This window comes from Phallusia mammillata, chromosome 2 (genome assembly GCF_965637545.1).
Source record: "Phallusia mammillata chromosome 2, kaPhaMamm4.hap1.1, whole genome shotgun sequence".
NCBI lineage: Eukaryota > Metazoa > Chordata > Ascidiacea > Phlebobranchia > Ascidiidae > Phallusia > Phallusia mammillata.
Window position 1 is genome coordinate 31811265 of NC_137253.1, and position 19470 is coordinate 31830734.

At 38.9% G+C, this 19470-nt stretch overlaps 1 protein-coding gene across 1 annotated transcript in view; it reads left to right on the top strand.

Moving 5' to 3' along the window:
• The first annotated feature begins 12339 nt into the window (after nt 1-12339).
• The window catches only part of LOC145213605 (uncharacterized), a 36642-nt gene continuing 29511 nt past the window's right edge, over nt 12340-19470 (top strand). The window contains exon 1 of the mRNA XM_080081966.1: nt 12340-12452. The gene's annotated coding sequence lies outside the window, so the exon portion shown is untranslated. The remainder of the gene's footprint in view (nt 12453-19470) is intronic.

Here is a 19470-nt window from a genome sequence, read left to right on the forward strand (position 1 = left end):
TACGTTTTGGATGAGAGGGAAGCATTTTGTCCGGCGACACAGAGTCGCTAGGCAGTTGTCGTTTCACGCATCCACCGTCAGCATTAGACGTCCCAGTGGTGGCATTTACGTATGTAGAACGGTGTCCGTACAATTAAGCTTGCTCTTATGGGAATTAACTAGGTCTTGTTCGAAAGGCTTCGTGGTCTGTTGGTTTGTCGACACCAATGTGTTAATGATAAGTGAAAATGTAGCGCTCAATGTCTGCAATGTCTGATGGAAATTGTTAACTCTTATATATAGTTAATTTCCGAATACGGCGCTTCCTTCAGTATTGACAGATTAAATTGTGGCACCTAACATGTTTTGACTTATGTATGAAGTTTGGATGCAATATACATTCCTTGTTAAATTTAAAACCAACAACTTGGGACGAAAGTGTGATTTTTATTTGTTCAGTTTAAATTTTACACATAAAATTGCTGCAGGATTCACAATCCACATATTTCGGCTGATTCTTGTTGTTTTGTTTGCAATTCCAAAACCAAACCATCATATTTGTGGTGTTTCAATTTGTAAATGGCTGTGGCAATAAGCTTTAATTTATTGATGCCAAAGAGAAACGTAGAGGAAATGTAATGTTGTCACAATACAAACATTACGATAAGTTTCCTACATACAAGCACTGGCGGTTTTGTTTTTGGTCAGGATCTTGTAGCATAACGAATTTCTACCTTGTATGCCAGAGTAGTTTTATGTTAAAATTTACCGAGCAAGACTTAACAACTAACACTGAAAGCGAAACAAAACAGCATTGTAATCTTTTAGTGCTTAAACTTGCTGCCTTGCTTCAGCTACAACCAGGATTATTAACTTGACAAACGCACAACTTCTGGCAAGTAGAGATTTAAACAAGAATCGAGTTAATCTCGGAGACAAGCGTGACACCCCTAATCTCTAAACCCCGGTAGGTCGCGGACCTATTTGGAGCCTCCGTAGCCTCACTTCTAACCCCATGGGTTAAATGTGAAACGCATCCCGGTTGGAACTTCTCGCGTTGTTTGTTTAGAGTCAAGAACCGTAGGGGGCAATTACTGGGGGTGATATTGAGGGGGAGGGGTTGTAAGGCGAACAAGTGAAAGTTAATACAAGAGCAACGGGGTGGTCGTAGGTACAAAAGTAGGGTGAAAAAAAACTGGGGTGTCCGCAAATACTTTCACCCCTAATCCGTCTAAACTGGCTCGTCGCTGTCCGGGCGTCATCGACATGCGTCACTTATGCGTTGATGCGTGGCGATCTCGGTAACCAATCCCCGCGTGGCAAATGCGACGGAGAAGCTGTAGCGAGTGACGATTGATCAAACCGACCCAGGACCGAGCGAGGTCCTTTTATGGCGCCCGTTTGCGCTACGACGGCCAGGAATCTCTCGGTTTTTGAGCCAAAGCAGATCATAGTCGGTTTTTGCGTCTCCCCCCAGCTTTAACAATGTAAACATTAATCTTGCCCCGGCGTTAACGCGAAGTTCGTCCGCCTCTTGTTTGAGATATTCGAGACTTCAAAGAGATTTATTTTTCTTGTAGATATCATTCGGTGACACTTTGCTAAGATTCAAAGTGATTTGAGCCTGCACAAAAAATTTGACTCCCAAATTGTTCAAGGACCAAATTGTTGGTGATTGAAATCTTAAACAGCATTGATTCTAAACATGATGGTTTGCTTAACTTCGAAAAATTAATCTGTTCGTTTAAAACCAATAAGCACATAAATGGTATATAAGCTATTGCTGCCAGGCATAATATCAAGTTTGTAGAGTTCTTCTGGTCAATGAAATTTTATTCCGGCGTCTCGACGTCCTTATACAGGTCGTCTTCATCAGGGTAAATAACACTGAATGCGACTACATAAATGGTATATGGCATAAAATATAAAGGCATCAAGCTAATAAATGATAATTAAGTTGCAGACAGTGCTCACTGTTTCGACTTATATTTTGTCACTAGCTGCACTGATGAGACCTTATAGGTCGAAACAGAAACAGATGCACTGTCTGAGGCTTACTTGGTATATGACATGTTCGCATTTCCCATTTCAATGAAATTAGCTTTGGACAAAAGCTGTTGGTCCAATACTTGCGCGTCAGTAACAATTAAAGCAGTCAGCTTGTCGTTAAGGCAAGTTTCCAGTTTTGAAAGACATGCAACTCTATACATGGGCTGTGCAGTATTTTACGAGCCAATTTGTCTTGTTCAATATCTATAGCTGATAAATTCTTGGTATAATATCAACTGCGTTCATTTTACTTGGCAACAGTAGAATTATCAGTTGACCAACGTCAAGAAATGCGATATTTACGTAAATTCACTCAGAATAGATTCAACCAGTTGATAACAAAGTTGTCAAAATTTCGGGCAGAAGTGATTGATGTGATGCTAATAGGATTAGGGCACACCAAAATATTTGTGGCATGAACACTGTTTTGTACAAGGGTGCAAAAATTCGGTGACCTTGGAGGATTGAAGGTCACAATGAAGTGAAACAAATATATTTTTCGCAAAGGTAAAATGGGTTCAGGTTACCGTGTTAAACATACTAAGTATGAATACGTTTGCAACTAATTTACAGGCATTTCAAAAACAACAGAATAGTACTTTCTGTAGGTTAAAGATAAAATTTGCGCAACCCCGAAATTTGTCATCATAAAAATGTCCTAGATTTTGAAGAAAAATATATTTTTATCTGATCAATCTAGCCTTATATACGTCACAAGCGTAGGTTGTGATGTAACAAGCAGACCAAAAACTTGCCGTAGTTTACAAAGTGGAACAGTTGCTTTCAATGCATGTCCGTATTTGGAGTAGCTGCACTGATTGCATTCCGGTCCGCGGGCAGTCAAAACAATACGATGAAGTGAGGTGAGGTTGACAAGGACAGTCAACAGTTGAGAGTCAAATTATCAAAACAACGCCGCCCGTGGGACGCCTCATTACCGCGGCCGACTAGAACAGAAAGTCGGGATCCTAAAAACTTTGCAAAATAATTTGTCGAGGAGTGTTTGTGGCCAGGTTTACATAGCGGTTCCATAAAGGTACACCATGTATTCAATGGTAATGAACATTGAGAAACTGTTAGTGGTGGAGCTGATGGTTTAAAGTTGAGCATTTCTATTAGCATGTTAAGAGGTAAAACTAGACTGTATGGAGCGCACAAACTTGTGCAGTTGTTCATTGTAAATGTCATTGTGAAAGCTCGATTCAGATTTTCAAGAGTGGTAGGTAACAAGTGATACATGTGCGATAGTTGACGGTGCAAGGCTCGTTTGGAACCCAGTGAAAGTTTCAAAGCGTCATGAATTCCGCTTTAGTCGTGCAAAGCAGGGCAAATGAAAAATGATACAACGATTGCGCGAAGACTATTGGAACCAAACTTTTGGGGCACATATAAGCGCTGCACTTGATTGCATGAAGCTCGTTTGGCAACCCTCTCTATGTGTAAATACAGGCGAAACAGTTGAAAGCGCAAAGCTTGCTAAGTGCACTGGTCATTTACCAACGTTTCATCGTTATGCAGGAGGCAGAATTCATGTCCATGTTGCAATAAGGACTCACAACGCCTCCTGTGGCGAGTTGTAGTTTGTAATGTGAAGGTATTCTGTCAATTTTGCAAGCTATGTGTGAGAGAATTTGAAAACAAAACGGATTTTCGGTCGCAGGTACACGTTTCTAGATATCGTTTGTGTGTGTACAAATGGGACAACTTAGGAGCATGAATACCGAGACTGTTGGACGTTCACACAAGTTTAATAAGACAGCAGCCGTTTGGCAAAGTGTTTTCGAAAAATATTGTGCATTAAGAACAAAATTGTTTCGTGAAAAAAAATACTTGCAGGTTGTACAAAACATAAAATGCCCTAGATGTAAATATGTAGATGTAAGACAGACTGATTAACGAAAATAATATTAACTTACGGTTAATGACCTTGTCTAGCTTTTTTTTTAACTGAAGTCATGGTAACTAAATATTTGACGTTTTAATGGGATTTTAATAATTGCTTCAGGGCTAATCTTGCAAGTGTATTATCGTGTATCATATAATGGCGAAAAATCTTTTAAAATCGGAAGTAACAGATCGTGATTGCTGAGATCGGAACAACGACCGACATTTGCCGAAGTTAGAGCGTTTTTTCCCCGGTGTAAGATTGCTTTTTTCACAGCGTCGCGCAAATCGCGTAACCGTCATTGTCGCAACAGTCTCTATGCCCCATTGTGACGAAGTTGAAACATTCCGATGTGATCTGTCGGAAAGAACAGTCCAAAGCGGTTAAAACCCGTGTCCGGCGAGCATAGACAATTATCAACATACTCAGCTGCATTGGATTACGCAAAATTCGTTTTTTGAGAGAAGCGAAATCATTTTGCACCCGTGCGTAGGAAAGTCGCAAAACATGACGTCTAGACGCGCGTTACTTTCGCTTGAGCAGGCAGGACTGGTCCGGTAGTTTAGCTCCGGGTTCGGTTCGGGTTTGACAGAGAGAGAGCCTTGTTGCAGAGACTTGAGATTATGCTTGTTGACCGGAGCGTAAATGCTGAAGAGGAATTTTGTGATTGTTTGTTTGTTGTTGTTGTTTTGTTTTTCTTGAGATTTTTGTTTTGAAAGCTAAACCCGCTGCACGCAGGCTGAGGTAAAGTTTGTAATTAGCCTTTGTTCATTTGCAAGTTTTGCGTAACTGTCTATTTGCATCAACAACAACAAAACGCCAACCTGACCTAGTAGCGAAAGTTTTTTTTTTTCGTTGTTTATATAGTCGGAAGCATTTCTGAGAAAATCCTACGCACATTAAATCGTTAATTCAAATTTTCTTTACCAAATTCTAGTTTACGTTTTTTTGCCTCACAAAAGAATCTGCGACTTTTTTAATTGACCTTAAACGGGTCGCAAAGAAAAATAACAATTTCGCAAGCCAAGTGCGAACACTTTAGAGTCGCGATATTGTTTATGTAGGCGTCAAAAATTCGAGATCAGCGTCGCCGTTGATTACAGCGAGAGTTTTAATTGAGAAACTGTCGCACTTTCTCTACGTCGCCATTTTGCGCCGTAATCGTATTTTGCGTGGGAACTGTCTGGTGTTGTCGCTCAGTGAACTTGGGTGACAAAAACCCAAACAGGATTTAAAGTTTAACAAGGGTTTCTAGTTTTGTTTATTTTAAAACCAAAATGTAAACAATCATTCTTATGTGAAGCTTGGCGAAAGCAAAAATCTATTGATTGGCTATATTTGTATTTTTTGTGGTTGTGTGTGTAATTTACATTACTATTTAGTTTAATTATTTTCGCTACAAAGGGAACTATCTTATTGGTAAACAAATTGAAAGAGATTTGTTAAAAACGTTTTGTTGATATTTTAACATTTTATTGAGATTAATGAAAAAATGGACGAGCATGGCAGTGAATTGTAAATACCTATAAAAATTATGTAAACAGTTTAAGCAGTTGCCCACAAATAAATCCTTGCACACGCGATCGCTTACAGCTTGGAATGTTGATCTAAAAACACATTTGCAGCGTTGCAAACGAACGTCAAACTGTAAGGTTTTGTGCGCCACGAAGCAGTTGCCTTTTGCGCCGGTTTTATGAGTGTTAAAAATTGTTTCGATTAGTAAATATTTTATTAAAGGTGTTTGGGTATGTATGTTTTGCTAAAAATATTTAAATAAAGTCGTTTGTTCAGATTTTAAAGTTTTTAACGTCTTGAAATGTCCAATCGGTTACAAAATAATTGCTTAAAATATTTTACTACGCTTCGAAGAATAGGCTACCGAAGAAACTGGCTACTAGAAGTGGTGTGACAAGGTTTAGTGGTATACCGTGATTAGATTTTAAGCTTTGCTTTTACAAAAAGACTTTTGCACAATCGCTAAATTTGTATGTTGCTAAAAAAGTCTTTAATTTTACCTTACAAAGTACAAGTGGTGTGACAAGGTTTAGTGGTGCAAGTAGAGTTGGCATTTCGCAGTCTCTCTCCTCCCAAAGGTCCCGACACTCGATGTAAACTTCGCCTGGACGCTTCACAATGAAATCGCTGTTGAAATAGAACAGGCGAGCTAACCAGGAATTTATCCGATTATCGAACTAAGCGTGACCACTCTATCAATTCGTCACCCACCCTTTGTAAACTGTGACCAATTTAACCCTAACCTTTCATTTTCCCCACTAAGTTACATAAATGCCGATAAAGAGATAAACTATTCTTGACAATGAATTGAGGCTTGTTATGTCATTGTGAGATTGATGCTGTAATAATGCATTTCCGATTTCTGTGGCAAATTTAATGGTGGATTTTTCTTTTTTTGTAAACTGATTCATAAAATTATCGAGTAAAATAAAACATATGAATCAATATACTTGTGTAAACCATTTTTCTAAACAATATTTCTGACAAATAACAAAATGATATAAACAGTTTTTTTTTTGTAAAAACAGCTTTGAGTTGATTTTGTTTTGTGATTTTATTTCACAATCAGCGTTTGTAGGTGTCTGGGGGATTTGTTGGTTATAACAAGCTTAAACATTTATGTGGGAACAATATTTAAACTTGGGTATACATTGTTTGGTTTAAAATCGGTTTTACAATTTTTTTGAACAAATTTTGTTGTTGTTTTAAACCAGCAATGTAATTTAATTAAAGAAATTTGTTGGTTATAACAAGCTTAAACATTTATGTGGGAACAATATTTAAACATGGGTATACATTGTTTGGTTTAAAATCGGTTTTACAATTTTTTTTTGAACAAATTTTGTTGTTGTTTTAAACCAGCAATGTAATTTAATTAAAGAAATTTGTTGGTTATAACAAGCTTAAACATTTATGTGGGAACAATATTTAAACATGGGTGCACATTGTTTGGTTGTAAATAAGATTTAAATAAATTTGTTTATTGTTTTGTACCAACAATGTAATTTAATTAAATTACTAAAATCAATAAAGTTATACATCAACCTTGAAAAAAAGCTTGTATTCTAATAACTCCAAACTTTTTCTGAGCTTAACATGAAAACTGCAATGAGAAATAGATATTGCGGTATATCGGGATTTTCTTGTCAATGAACGCTCTCTCAAAAAGCAGGTGAATTTGTTCGGTCAAATTTTTGTCACCTGTCCAAAGACGTCAAGAGTCTACATTGACCAACAGAGCAAATTGGTGAATCTCTTAAATTTCGTTTGTTTCTTTGGTCAAGAACATCTGCCCGTTTTTAAACTGTGATTGATACCGAGCTTATGCTGTATTAGCAAAATCACAGTGACCTTGTTTTGAGATGGACACCCGCTAGGAAGGTCTTACTACACAGTGAGACGAATAGCAATTGATAACTTTAATCTGACACGTAATCAACGCGCGTAAATGAAATGTTTATTGGCAGCAGAAAAAGAGAAACAAGCCATGCTTATATGCTGTCCAGGTGCATCCAGTAAAATGGTGTTTAGATTACAAAACCACCAGTCGTGTTCAGTGTCAGCTTAACCTCGCAGCAAGTGAAGTGATAGAAAGGAACCAGTTGTTTTGGGAAAGTCGTAACATAAACTTCCCATGAATAGAATTTTTGTCGATATGGAATGTGGTAAAATTTGTTTAGAGTTTTTTGAAAGAAAAATAAATAAACAAAAAGAAGTCATTACAATTCAAGTCGATGTGGTGTATTGTGATAATTTAAATAGAGATGGCGCCTTGAAGATAATACTCAGTGACAATTGTTTAATTTAAATTGAGGATCCCTACTTTTATGGTTGCAGAAGTTAACAGCGGTTTTCACACAACTTGTTCAAATGTTCCACTTATGTTTTAAATTTTTTTGTACAAGATTAGGTATCACGTAATCGCCACAGTAAAAAACTGTCAAATGTTTGTCGAATTAAACTTGCAGAACTGATTGTGTTTGAAGTTTGAACTGAGCAATATTATGCCCTTAAACTGGTAGCAGGGTTAGTAACGATCCCCGTTATATGACAAATCATTTCCGTTCTTGCTTTAAACATGTAGAAGTGGTTTGACAAAAACATGAAACAATATCAAAAGGTTTGATTTAACAGAGTAAAGGTAACCTATGTGGCCTCTCATGTCACTGGTAAAGGCATGAGCATTTGCCGAAACGTTTGAACAATAAAACATGTCGCTTTATGCTTCTATTTGGGCCGTATTTTCATTATTAAATTTATGAACAGATCCGTGTATAGTGTTCCAGAGTAAAAGTAAACATGTTTAAAAACCCGCATTTGAAAGTCAAGTCATACATATAACAACCTTTACATTAAACTTTGTTGTTTCACTCAAACACTTTGTAATAGCAAAGCAAGTTTGGTATGAAGCGTTTAGCTTTTAGTTTGGGCGAAACAATGGTAGAAGAACTCGGAGGAATTTGAGCATTTAAGTCGAGACAATGGCAAATTATATCGCGATCAGCCTCGAATCCCCAATGACCGGACGTAAGCTGTGAGAGCTGAGGCTTTATCGTCGTGATTTTCGTCCGGCCAAGTGTTTAAGACCCATGGGAGTGAGGTCGCCCTCGTCTGGTGTCGGTGCGGTCACGTGCTTCGTTGTGCTTGGTTGGTCACTTGACAGACGGGTGAGGTCGTAGTCGGTAAGAAGATTTCGATACAGAATTTCCAATCGCCAAGTTGTCATAGAAACGAATTTTGTAAAATACAATGTAATCACGTGATTTCTTGTGTTAAATTAACCGCTTGAGCGAAATAGGTCAAAAACCTGATCAAATGAATCTAGTGATGAGATATTAAATGCTCTTTTAAGCTGAAACTTTGTGTTCTGTTAAGGTAAAAGTGGCGTTGTTGGCTTTCATAAAGGTATGTTAGGTCATGTTGTGGGTTTATAAAGCTCTTCTTCCGTCCTATACGGGTCGCCTTCATCGGGGGTAAATAACACTGAATGCGACGAAACGTCAGAATAAAAATACCAGAAGAGTTCCATAGACTTGATATAATGTCTGGCAACAATAGCTTTTATGTTGTGGGTTGTTTGACATTTACCACATAAACATTACAATTGTTCTCGTTTTGTCACATGACGTGTCACGCATGAGTGCCCGTCTGACGGACAGCTGGTTCATGGTCAGTAGGGTTTGCAGCAATTACGACAAATTTGCGTAATTAATAGGTCAGGCGGGTGGATATTGGCAGGATAGTCGGAGTGCTGCGGCGTGCCAGCCACGACAAATGGTGTTTAGGCGAGTCAAGCTACGAATCGAGGTCGTCATTTCCTCAAGTTCGAGACTCAACGTAGATTCATCGCTGGAATCCTTGAGAAGTTACGTCATTAGGGGTTATGTTTGGTCGTTACTTGGGGTTATTCTGGGTCGTTACTGGGGGGGTTATGGTGGGTTATTGTGTTAAAGGGACTTAATTCTGGGTTGTTACCTCAGTGGTGGGGGGTGGGCGTCGAGGTGTTACGTCATTGTGTGTGTGTGTGTGTGTGTGTGTGTGGGGGGGGGGGGGGGGGTCCTGACGTAGTTACGTCATCGAGGGGTTAGGCTAAGTTCGTTTTAGCAAGGTGTCTTCAATATGGGACTCCTTATTTTGTTTTTTTCCTAAGGGCTCTGTTTTTGGCGATTTGCAGAATATGAAGGTAAATTAATGTGCGTTGTGCGCTAAGAATGCCCTCTTCCGCCTCTAGTGTCCAACCTTGTCGATCAAGTGAAAACTTTTGTCTCAAAATGCACAGAAACGGTCGTGTTGATTATTGAACGCAATACTAAACCACTCACGAAAGCACAATTACCATCTCAATAGCTTGCAAAGCAACATTCAACTTCAACAACGACCCTTAAAGAAAACCAGAAGATTTTGTAATAAATTAAAACAAAAAACTTACCTAAATTTGCATAAATTTAAAATGGCGGACTTGTATTATGGAAGCAATTGAACACTCTGCAGTGAGTTAATGAGAAACAGTTCAAATATTGGCATCGCTTTACGTAAACCTGCAATCATTGTCATAATGAATATGATGAGAGATTGCGTGTGATTCGGTCTTCGCCACACCTTTACAAGCCGATACTCTGCTTGGTTGGTTAAATATTTAACTTTAAAGGGGATTTACGCACATTTCTTGCGTGCGTGTATGAAGCAACTATCTGTAACGTTTCAAGCAGGTCAATATTTCACGGAAAGTTTTCAGAGTAATTTGTGAATAAAATGTATTCAAGCATACAACCAACAGCTTATCGACCTTCCGACCATTTGTTTGATGTCTTGTGACCAGATGCACTAATAGGCCTGTTTAGGTCGAAACATATATGCACTGTCTGCACCTTACTTAACATTGATGGGATTGGTGTTTTTATACTGTTGCTTGTCTTAAGCGTAAATGAAGCATGTGAATATGTGGGAAACATTTTTTTCGAAAAAGGGGAAAAGTATTGCTCTGTTTACTAATTACGTGAAGCATACATTTTTTTCACTCCAGTTTTTTCTTAATGTTTTGTCGCGGAACTTGTCCTTGCGGTTTTGCCATGTTTAGTTTCACGAATTTTGACAAAGCTTACACAACTGGTAGATATGGTGTTAAAGCTGTTTGAAAAAGCATTCGCTTTGCAACACAATGTTCTTGAATCTATATCTTCCCAAGCAAGTGATAAAATGTCACTTTAAAGGTGGCATCCTTTTTTCGATTCATATTTTTTCACCCAGTTCTCCTTTAAGCTTTAGTCAATGTCTGGTCTGGATATAGACCTGGTGAAAATCACAGGTTTTGCCTGGCACGAGTCTCAAACACCTGCCGTAATTATCCACAAATGTCCACAAATCCATGAGATTATGCCTTCAAAGAACCCTTTATGCCTTCAAAGAAGTATTCAGGTGTCAGAAATAGGATTTTTTATAGTAACCTGCACGTTAGTATCCATTTTTTATCAGTTTTATAATTACGCGGAAAACTATGCCTAAATTATGTTGCAAAGATTTAAAATTAAAAACTGATTGGTTGGTGTTTTAAATGGAATTTAGGAAGCGGATTTAATCATATAGAATACTTTGTGCGGTGTTTCCAATTACAAAATATTTTATCTTTGGAGACGCTGTAAGCTGTAGTAGTTTTTCGTGCTGTATTTTTTTTAAACACTGCATCTCTGCGAAAACCCAATCCGCTCGTGGAGAAGAGAAACCGAAAAACCCAGCGCAACAAGCGATCAATTTAAACTCGCGTCGCACAAAAGCGTTCACGACAAGTCGCCCTGTTTGCGGAACTCGAACCTCTGCTAACGTCATGGGGTATGAGGGGGTCACAGACAGCCCCCTAAGCCCCACGGAGTTTACCCCAACCCTCAAGGATCGATGTCCTGAGCGCGAGGAGGCTGTTTGTTTAGATAAGCAACCCCCCTGGTGTCGTTCAATCAGCTTTGAAATGTCGCTGGTCCCTTTTCTCTCTCGTTGATGATCGCACAGAAGAATGTTAAGCATTCGTAAACCCCTTGTTTTTGTGTTGTTTGTGGTAGAATAAATTATGAAGTTCGGCCTAAAGCTCTAACGCTTAGCGTTGCTCTCCATCTCAGGCCGCTTGTACTGTGTTCAGGTTAGCAATTGACCTTTCTGTTTATGGTTAGTGTAACCTGTCGCTGTGTTTTGTTTAGACGTCTGAATGTTTTGAGGCTGGGGTTTTGAAATTTTCTCTCACATTTGTACATGGAAGTTTTCACTTTGCCAATTTAGATGTCGCGTAATAACATGCGTTTTTGTTTGTTTGCAGAAAACTTGTGTAAGGTTTTAAGGTGCAAGTTAAAAGTGTTTCAAGTTTATGGAGCTCTTCTGGCAGTTGCATTTTTAAAATACAATTGCCAGAAGAGCTCTATAAACTTGATATTATGCCTGGAAGCAATAGCTTACATATTAAAAGTGTTTGGATCTGCATTCTGAAGGAGACAGATTTTCATCTTTCACAGTTTAATGTTCTTGTCTTTTTTCCCTGTACTTGTCAGTGCAGTTTTGGCATCAAGTGTTTTCCAAACTTAGATAAATGTTTTACACGATGTATATATGGTCATAAAGTGGTGGTGTGTAAGTTGTCACTTGGAAACGGTAATTACCACTTTTTCTAGAACGATGCGTTTTTCGTGCAATGTTGATACTGCCTGGCACTACAAACGAAAAGTGTATGTGCATATGCTAAGTACAGTTAAAACAAAATCGTAATGATAGAAAATGTTTATAACCCACAATTAAACCACCAGCTTTTGAAATAAAGAAAGTTTAAATTTGATACAAATTGGACGACGCATAGAGCATGTCACCATTTCCGCTGGCAAATTTGAAAACAATTGCAAAATAATACAGTGAACATTTTTGTTTTATAGGCCATATAGTGTATAGGAAATGGTCTTTAGGTGAAAACCACTGTTCTAATTTATAAAATATTTTGTTCCTATCGGGCTCGAAGAAACTTTTCAAGCAAGGATTCCTACAGCACACCAAAGTAAGTCAAGTATTTGAAACTAAATTGTTTTTTTTTCATTGCGTCTGTTCAAACTTTAACCCAGTCTGGCATTATTATGTTGATGTGACAATACAGCGATGGGCTTAAAAGTGCCTTGAAATCGCGAGGTTCGTGGTTCAAACCCGCCCCCTTATGTCATTTAAGTGCAAACCACTGGAGGAAGGCTTAATTTTAAGATATGTAGAGATTGTTAGAGATATTATTTCATACATTGGTAATGCTTGCAAAGGGGCAAGTTAAGTAATAAAATGGTAATTTAGCTCTACAAATCCTAATGGTGTAATTATAGAAAACTGCTAGCCGTTATACATTTCCAAACATTTTTTTTTCAAAACGTTTTGGTTGCATGTTTTATGCTGGTTACATTGTTATTGGTGACTGTGCATGTTGTTTAGCTTCAATTGTGTTTAGTTTGTGAAAAAAAATCGTTGCCCCAGGGATGTTTGCACACTACGCTGGTGAAACAATTTATCGCGTTTCGTATTCATCCGCTCGCGGTTAACACCAACCTTCGACAACCCTCTATGACGTAATAGTTGACGGGGTCGCGCGCGGTCGCATGTTTATCGAATTAACACACCGGTGTCATAATGGCGGCGTCGCGACGCGTGGCGACGAAAAACAATGAGTCAGAACCAGAAAGGATTGAAGTTCGAAAAATGAACAACAAGATGCGGGGTTTCAGTTGCGTTTTTGTCTCGGTTTCCATTTACGGTGAAACACACAGGTCGCGTTGGTGACCTATTTGTTGTTTGTTCGAAAACAGAAATTTCGGCTTTCAGTCGAACTCTGTAATCTGATTAGATATGAAACGGGAACTCGTATTGGATTTAACTTTGAATCTGTGCATAATATTGATGCATACAGTGGTGGGATTCAGTTTTTTTGTCAGTCGGTTCTATCACAGAAGTCATATTTTTCAGCCGGTTCTGTTACAAAGTCCATTGACAGTAACTAGTAATGCTAACCGGTCCGCTGATATCATAAAATTTCGTGAGACGGTTCTATAGAACTGGTGCCAACAACTTGGATGAGTGACACAGAATCACATGACGGCCACTAAGACTTTTCTTTAGAGTGCAAACTCATTTGTTTCATCAAAACAGTCGATTTTCACGGAAAGTTCTAATATAATTAAGTAATGGACAGTTTTCATTTTTAGCAGTTGATCATAAATCTTCAATTTCACGGTTGCCTTCACTTGAAATTCGTTTAATAGTTAGCCAAAAAAATAAAGTAAAGATTGTGGACAAAAGAACTGTTACAGAAGGAATACATAGCCTTCCAAACAACAACCCACAAATCTTTGTTGCTTATGAAGTCGAAGCGAAATGTGGAGCCTTATTGTCATAGAACCTTAACTGATACCAATATTGTAATACAATTACACTATACATGAAGGATTTTAAACCAACAGTTGCAACATTAACCGAACAATTGCGACATAAAAAGCTTGTTATGTTGTACATTTCTGAAAACTGTCCACATTAAAAAACACTATACACGGACTTGAAAAGTAATTTAATCATAAACATTACTGCCAAGGTACTGTCCACATTGCTTTGTTTGTATAACATGAAAACAAATTGACATCGACATGAAATTAAAAACCTGAACCGAGGTATTCTAGCAAAACGACAAATTGACCAAATTATCATCAAAAGCTAATGTTGGAATAAAAGTCGTATTGAACAAGTCCCAAATGTTCGTACGACAGAAAAAGTCAAAAACTTTTCTAAATGCCGCAAATATATGTAGACTGATCATTAAGGACAAGTTTTGCGCTCATCGCTCGCGTTTTATCGCTCCCATTTCCGCGAAATCCAACGATCGTGACGTTTTTAAAACACGAATAAAGCCCAAATTTGAACAAACTCTTTAAATCTTGCGACGCCTGTACCAAGGTCTGACATCTGTGTGGAGCTGTGCAAATGTATATGAGGCCAATTGTGGTTTATTTTCTTGTTCGTTCATTTTGGCGAAGTTCGGGAGAAACGCCGGGTTTAAGTAAATTGATTAAATTTATCATTAGACTTGTTATAAGGCATTGAAGACCAGGACACAACTCAGCATTCACATACCAACCGATATCTTGTTGTACAAACATACAAGGTTTCGATATAGTTTCTATTGTAATCGTCAGTTAAAATGTGTACACTCAGATATTGACTTATATCTTCTCACTTAAAATATTTTGAACCGTGAATTGTGTACCTAAGACACAACTGTTTCATCAGTTACAATCATCAATCGTCTTCCATGCATCACCATTCAGGCAAGGCTAAACTATTTACTTTACGGTGGGGTTCGAACTATCGACTCATGCCTCAAAACTCCATATACTTCCGCCTACATACCGTATATATTTACAATTACTTCCCTACAAGGTAATTTTTATCACCTTGTTATACACTTCTGTAGGAATAAACGCAGCCCAATATTAAGTCAGCTTTACTTTCAGAATGTTATTTGGTGTATAAGGTGTTTTGGAGATTGCATTGTTCAATGAAACTCATCGTTAGTAGAAAACCTCTTTCATTTAAACAGCACAAGACGCAACAAGGTCACGGTTACTTTTAAAATACTAAGCCACCTCTTAAACCGCATCAATAGCCGCGGTTTCAGCAACACACTAAATCGCATTAACCCAAAGTCGCAGCGATTAATTCCTGCCAAACCAGTTGTGCAGTTGAATTTGCGCCAGAATTCGGTCTACGCCGAACGGGAGAATCTAACTATTCGATTTATCGCATCACTTATAACTAAGAATGTGTTGTAAAGGCCTGAAACAAGTACTTCCCAAACTGTGGGCCGCGAACCATTACTTTAATTGACAAGGAAAAATAAAGACTTTCATGTGCTATATTATTATATATAATAATCTCTTTTCGCATTTGTTGACTAATTTGACGCAACAAATAGTCATGTTAAATGTACGAAACTTAGTTAAAGGCGAGTAAAACAAAACTGGGAATCACTAACTTAAACGAAAGTCGGTCGAATTTGCCGATTGTAGTTTGTTTTTCGACAAAACCTACATGTAGTCTAACACCTGCTTGTTCCAGCGACTTGTCGTACATATGTTTGACAATGCTATATAACGGCATAAACGGCAGAGAACCGCAGAGAAACGGCAGAGAACCACTGAAGTCGCTGGACTGTAAGCTTAATAAACCTTTCAGTACGGTCGGATTCGAACCCACGACCCCGAGATATTGCGAAGTTGCGGTGGCAACAATGTTGGGCAAAAATCTCATCCAAAAAAATATCGTGGAGATTATCAAATCGGCCAAATACATCCACTGTGAACGAAATACGCACGTGTTTTAGTGCAGTTTACAGGAACAGTAGATAAAATGTTTACCTTGCTTTAGCCAAAATGAGCTTAAAAATTTCAAAGACGAGTTTTTGGCCCGAACACGCCCGTACAAATATACAGAGAGAAAAAACGCAAGTAAATCTCGGCGCGTGACGATTCTACTTTACCCGTATCATGTCCGATATGCTTACGCGAGCTGCTGTCACTGCGTGGCGCCAAATCAACGACAAATTCGACAGTTACGATCGAAACGGACGAAAGATAGCGAAGATTTACCGAGTCACGTGACTGTAACGAATCGGCGATCTCTCGCGTAGAGACTTGATTGATGGAAGGGACCCGCGTCGCTACAATAAACTTAGAACGCGAGCGAAGATTGCTGGCACTGATACGTCACAATGCAATGTCGCGCGATGCACATCGTCGAGCGCGCGCGTTCCTAGAAGTAACAAGCTCACGTTTTATTGCAAAGGTTTTCGAAAAGGTCGCGATGCCACCACGGGATTAACGAATTTGGCCAACACATCGCGCGACGCGATTCTAGATCTTGATGAGAGTGCTCGAGAAGCTTTTGCGTGTGGCATCGACGTTTATGCAGCTCATTCTACAATGGCAGGTCGAAATACGGGTTTGCACGCGCGAGCACTATGCGCTATTTATAGAATTTAACGCGACTTTTGAAATGTCATCGCGACCTCGGTAAATCGATTCGAATTTTCTTTGTTGTTGATTGTGACCGGATAAAGACAGATGCGTGCGTCTTTCTTGTTTGTGTGGAATGTGGTTTGCTGTTCTTGGACTTTGTATTGCAAAATTACAGAGTCGCATTTTGACCACCCTGAGCGACGTTACATGTTAAAAGTAATTTTAAACGGATAAAAAAAAACACTTTCAGTGACGTTTAAAGTTCACTAACTAATCCTTATTATTCAAGAGACTGTTTCATTCCAATCCGTTGCATAACGATTTGACGTTGCGCAGCTTTTTCCGACTTGGTGTTGGTCTTAGTTGATTTGTTTCTTTAAGTTTTCTTTCACTAAAACAAAAACCTCAACTGAACCCAACACATTGAATATCTCTAAATGAACAGTTAACATCCGATCAACGCAACGAATATGTAAGCAGTTTGTTTGGACATGAAGATTTACGAGTCTGTTGAATGAAATATTGAGCTGGTAACGCAATTTTCACGTAAAAGTGACAGAGGAATGTTTACACTAAAAAAATCGCACATCCAAGACGGATTTCTGAAAACAAACAATCACACGTAACAGAACAGACTGAACCTTTAGCGAAAATAAGATGGTCGGTGCTTGCGCAAAGTCTTCAACACATGATTTTCGCATTTTGTTTTCCTTCAACACAGCCCCTGGTAACAGGAAGTGGTTAACGGTCAGCCTTATCAAAGCGCACACAACAACAATTTTGCAAACAACCAAAAACAAAATACAGAAAACAAAAAGAGTCTGACAACATTACAACACCAACACTAAGACAAGTGGTTTTGCTGTCGTTTTTTTGTGTGCCAGCGAAGTGGTAAAGATTCGGCATGTTTACAAATTGGAAGTGGTCGGAAAACGCAACGTTGCCGCTGTTTGGCCGAGCGACAAATTATCCACAGGCAATCCTTGCAGCCGTTGTTCACCACCAGGCAAAGGTCGCCGCTTGCAGATTATTTAAAATGTCTTGGTTGACAACATGACCTTGTACGCTCGTCGTGCGCTTGATAAATGACCTTGGACGTCGCCAAGGGCCGCAACCTCCCGCACGAGGACTTGATAAATTTTTATCTCCCGTAAATAAACTAAAAACATCGCAAGGTCTACTGCTTCGGGTGTCGATTATCGCAAGTTGAATCAAAGAAGCGCCTTCAGTCTACCTCATTCCGAGAAACCGTCGCGCTGTTGTCCCGATTTCGCAGCAAACCGATGTTTTGTGTCAAACCCATCAACACCTGCCAGCCGCGTCGCGTATATTTGCTGTCAGTTAGGAGCTTAAAGGTAAATCGCAATCTTGCCTGATCACGGGGTCACCGGTTGACTTTGGTCGCCCAAAGTTTGAATCACAATAAACAATGGGGATGACTATCTCGCCCTCATCCGAGGAGCGCAGCTTAAATATCCGTAACACTTCCCTGGTTGGCATCGAGACTCGAGCTCTAATCCCTTGTTGCGGTGCAGAAGTGTAATATCAAAATGTATCGTGGTTTTCGAATGGTCATAACACATAAATACATGCCGTCATCATAGGGAATACTTTCGAAGTATTTTAACCACGTACAGGTAGAAATGCACTCGTCTTGATTAAACCGTCTTGATTAAACCAAGGAAATTGGGTTTAGAGATTATAAAGATTACATCCATGCACTTGCACTTTTTCGATGCGAATTAATAAGAAAGATTTCACCAACTTGTGTTAGTTGTTTGTCAACATTCCGACTATTTCTATCCTGAAGTGACTTTTATGTGAGGAACGTTACACAAGAATAACAACCACAGTTAAAAGTAATGGTAGCCTAAACATTCTATCCCTCTTAATATTATGTACGCATAAAACAAGTGGAGAAAAAGTCCATAGAAAATGTGTAAATGTTGGAATGTGTGAAGAAACTTCAACGTCTGTGAAACTGAGTCACTAATAAAGGGCACAACTTTCCAAACTTAGTTGTTCACAACGAGTAACCAATGACAAGTAATGTCAAATATTCCAGCCATCTCACTGACTTTCGTGTCTCTGAAACACGAAAACGCATGACACACGAATTCCTTGACGGATTTTATTTCCACGCGTCGACACGCTGTGCAAATTCCAACACCTTATAATATGACTCCCGCTAAAACCCCTGTGTTTACGTACGTGCATAAACCTTGAGCTCATGGGATCGTGTTGGGATTTGGAGTATTTTTGTGACAGAGTGAATTCCGCGGTTTTCACAGTCGAGCGCGACTCTTTCGTGTTGCGACAAACTTCAGAGTTATTAAGTTCGGATAAGAGTTAATCGTGTGCTATGTGTTTATTACGTAACAGTGATGCGAAAGAACGCGAAAAGGTTCGGTTGGATCAGTGGGTAATTGTGGATGCGAGGAAGATGGTGGGATGAGTGAAAAGTTTAAGTTGTGGCTTCTAAGCCTGTCTGGACCACACATGTTCAACCAAACAACAACACTATATCAAGCCTCGTCGCAACAAAGTTTCTTACTTTCTACCTTCTATCAAACCGCGACTTTATTAGGAAACATGCAAAACACCAAATGCTCACAAATTTCTGATTACGACCTATTATCTAGTTTTGAACTAGAAAAATTTTAACTGTAGGCGCAGGATTGAAGATTTTTTTGCGTAAGATTTGGTCTTTTAAGTTTAAACACAAAAACGAGGAGGGCAAAGGTGTCCTTTTCGGTAAAAATTGTGGCAGAAAGCAGAGTCTGCTTCAAAACGGTATCAATGGCCAAAACATAAACATGACAAAGCTATATAATTGGCGACAGGTCTGGGCAAAATAGAATGTGCTATATTTTTATAATACTTATCTCTTTACGTCCATTAGTATATTCGTCACAACCCTTCGACTAACAAGTTTTCTCGATGCAAATAGCCTCTTAAGTTCAAACGACCCTTTCCACAGAAACCGGATCCGCCTCTTACCGCCGCGTCGGTGGCGCCCTGTTGTTCTTTCAG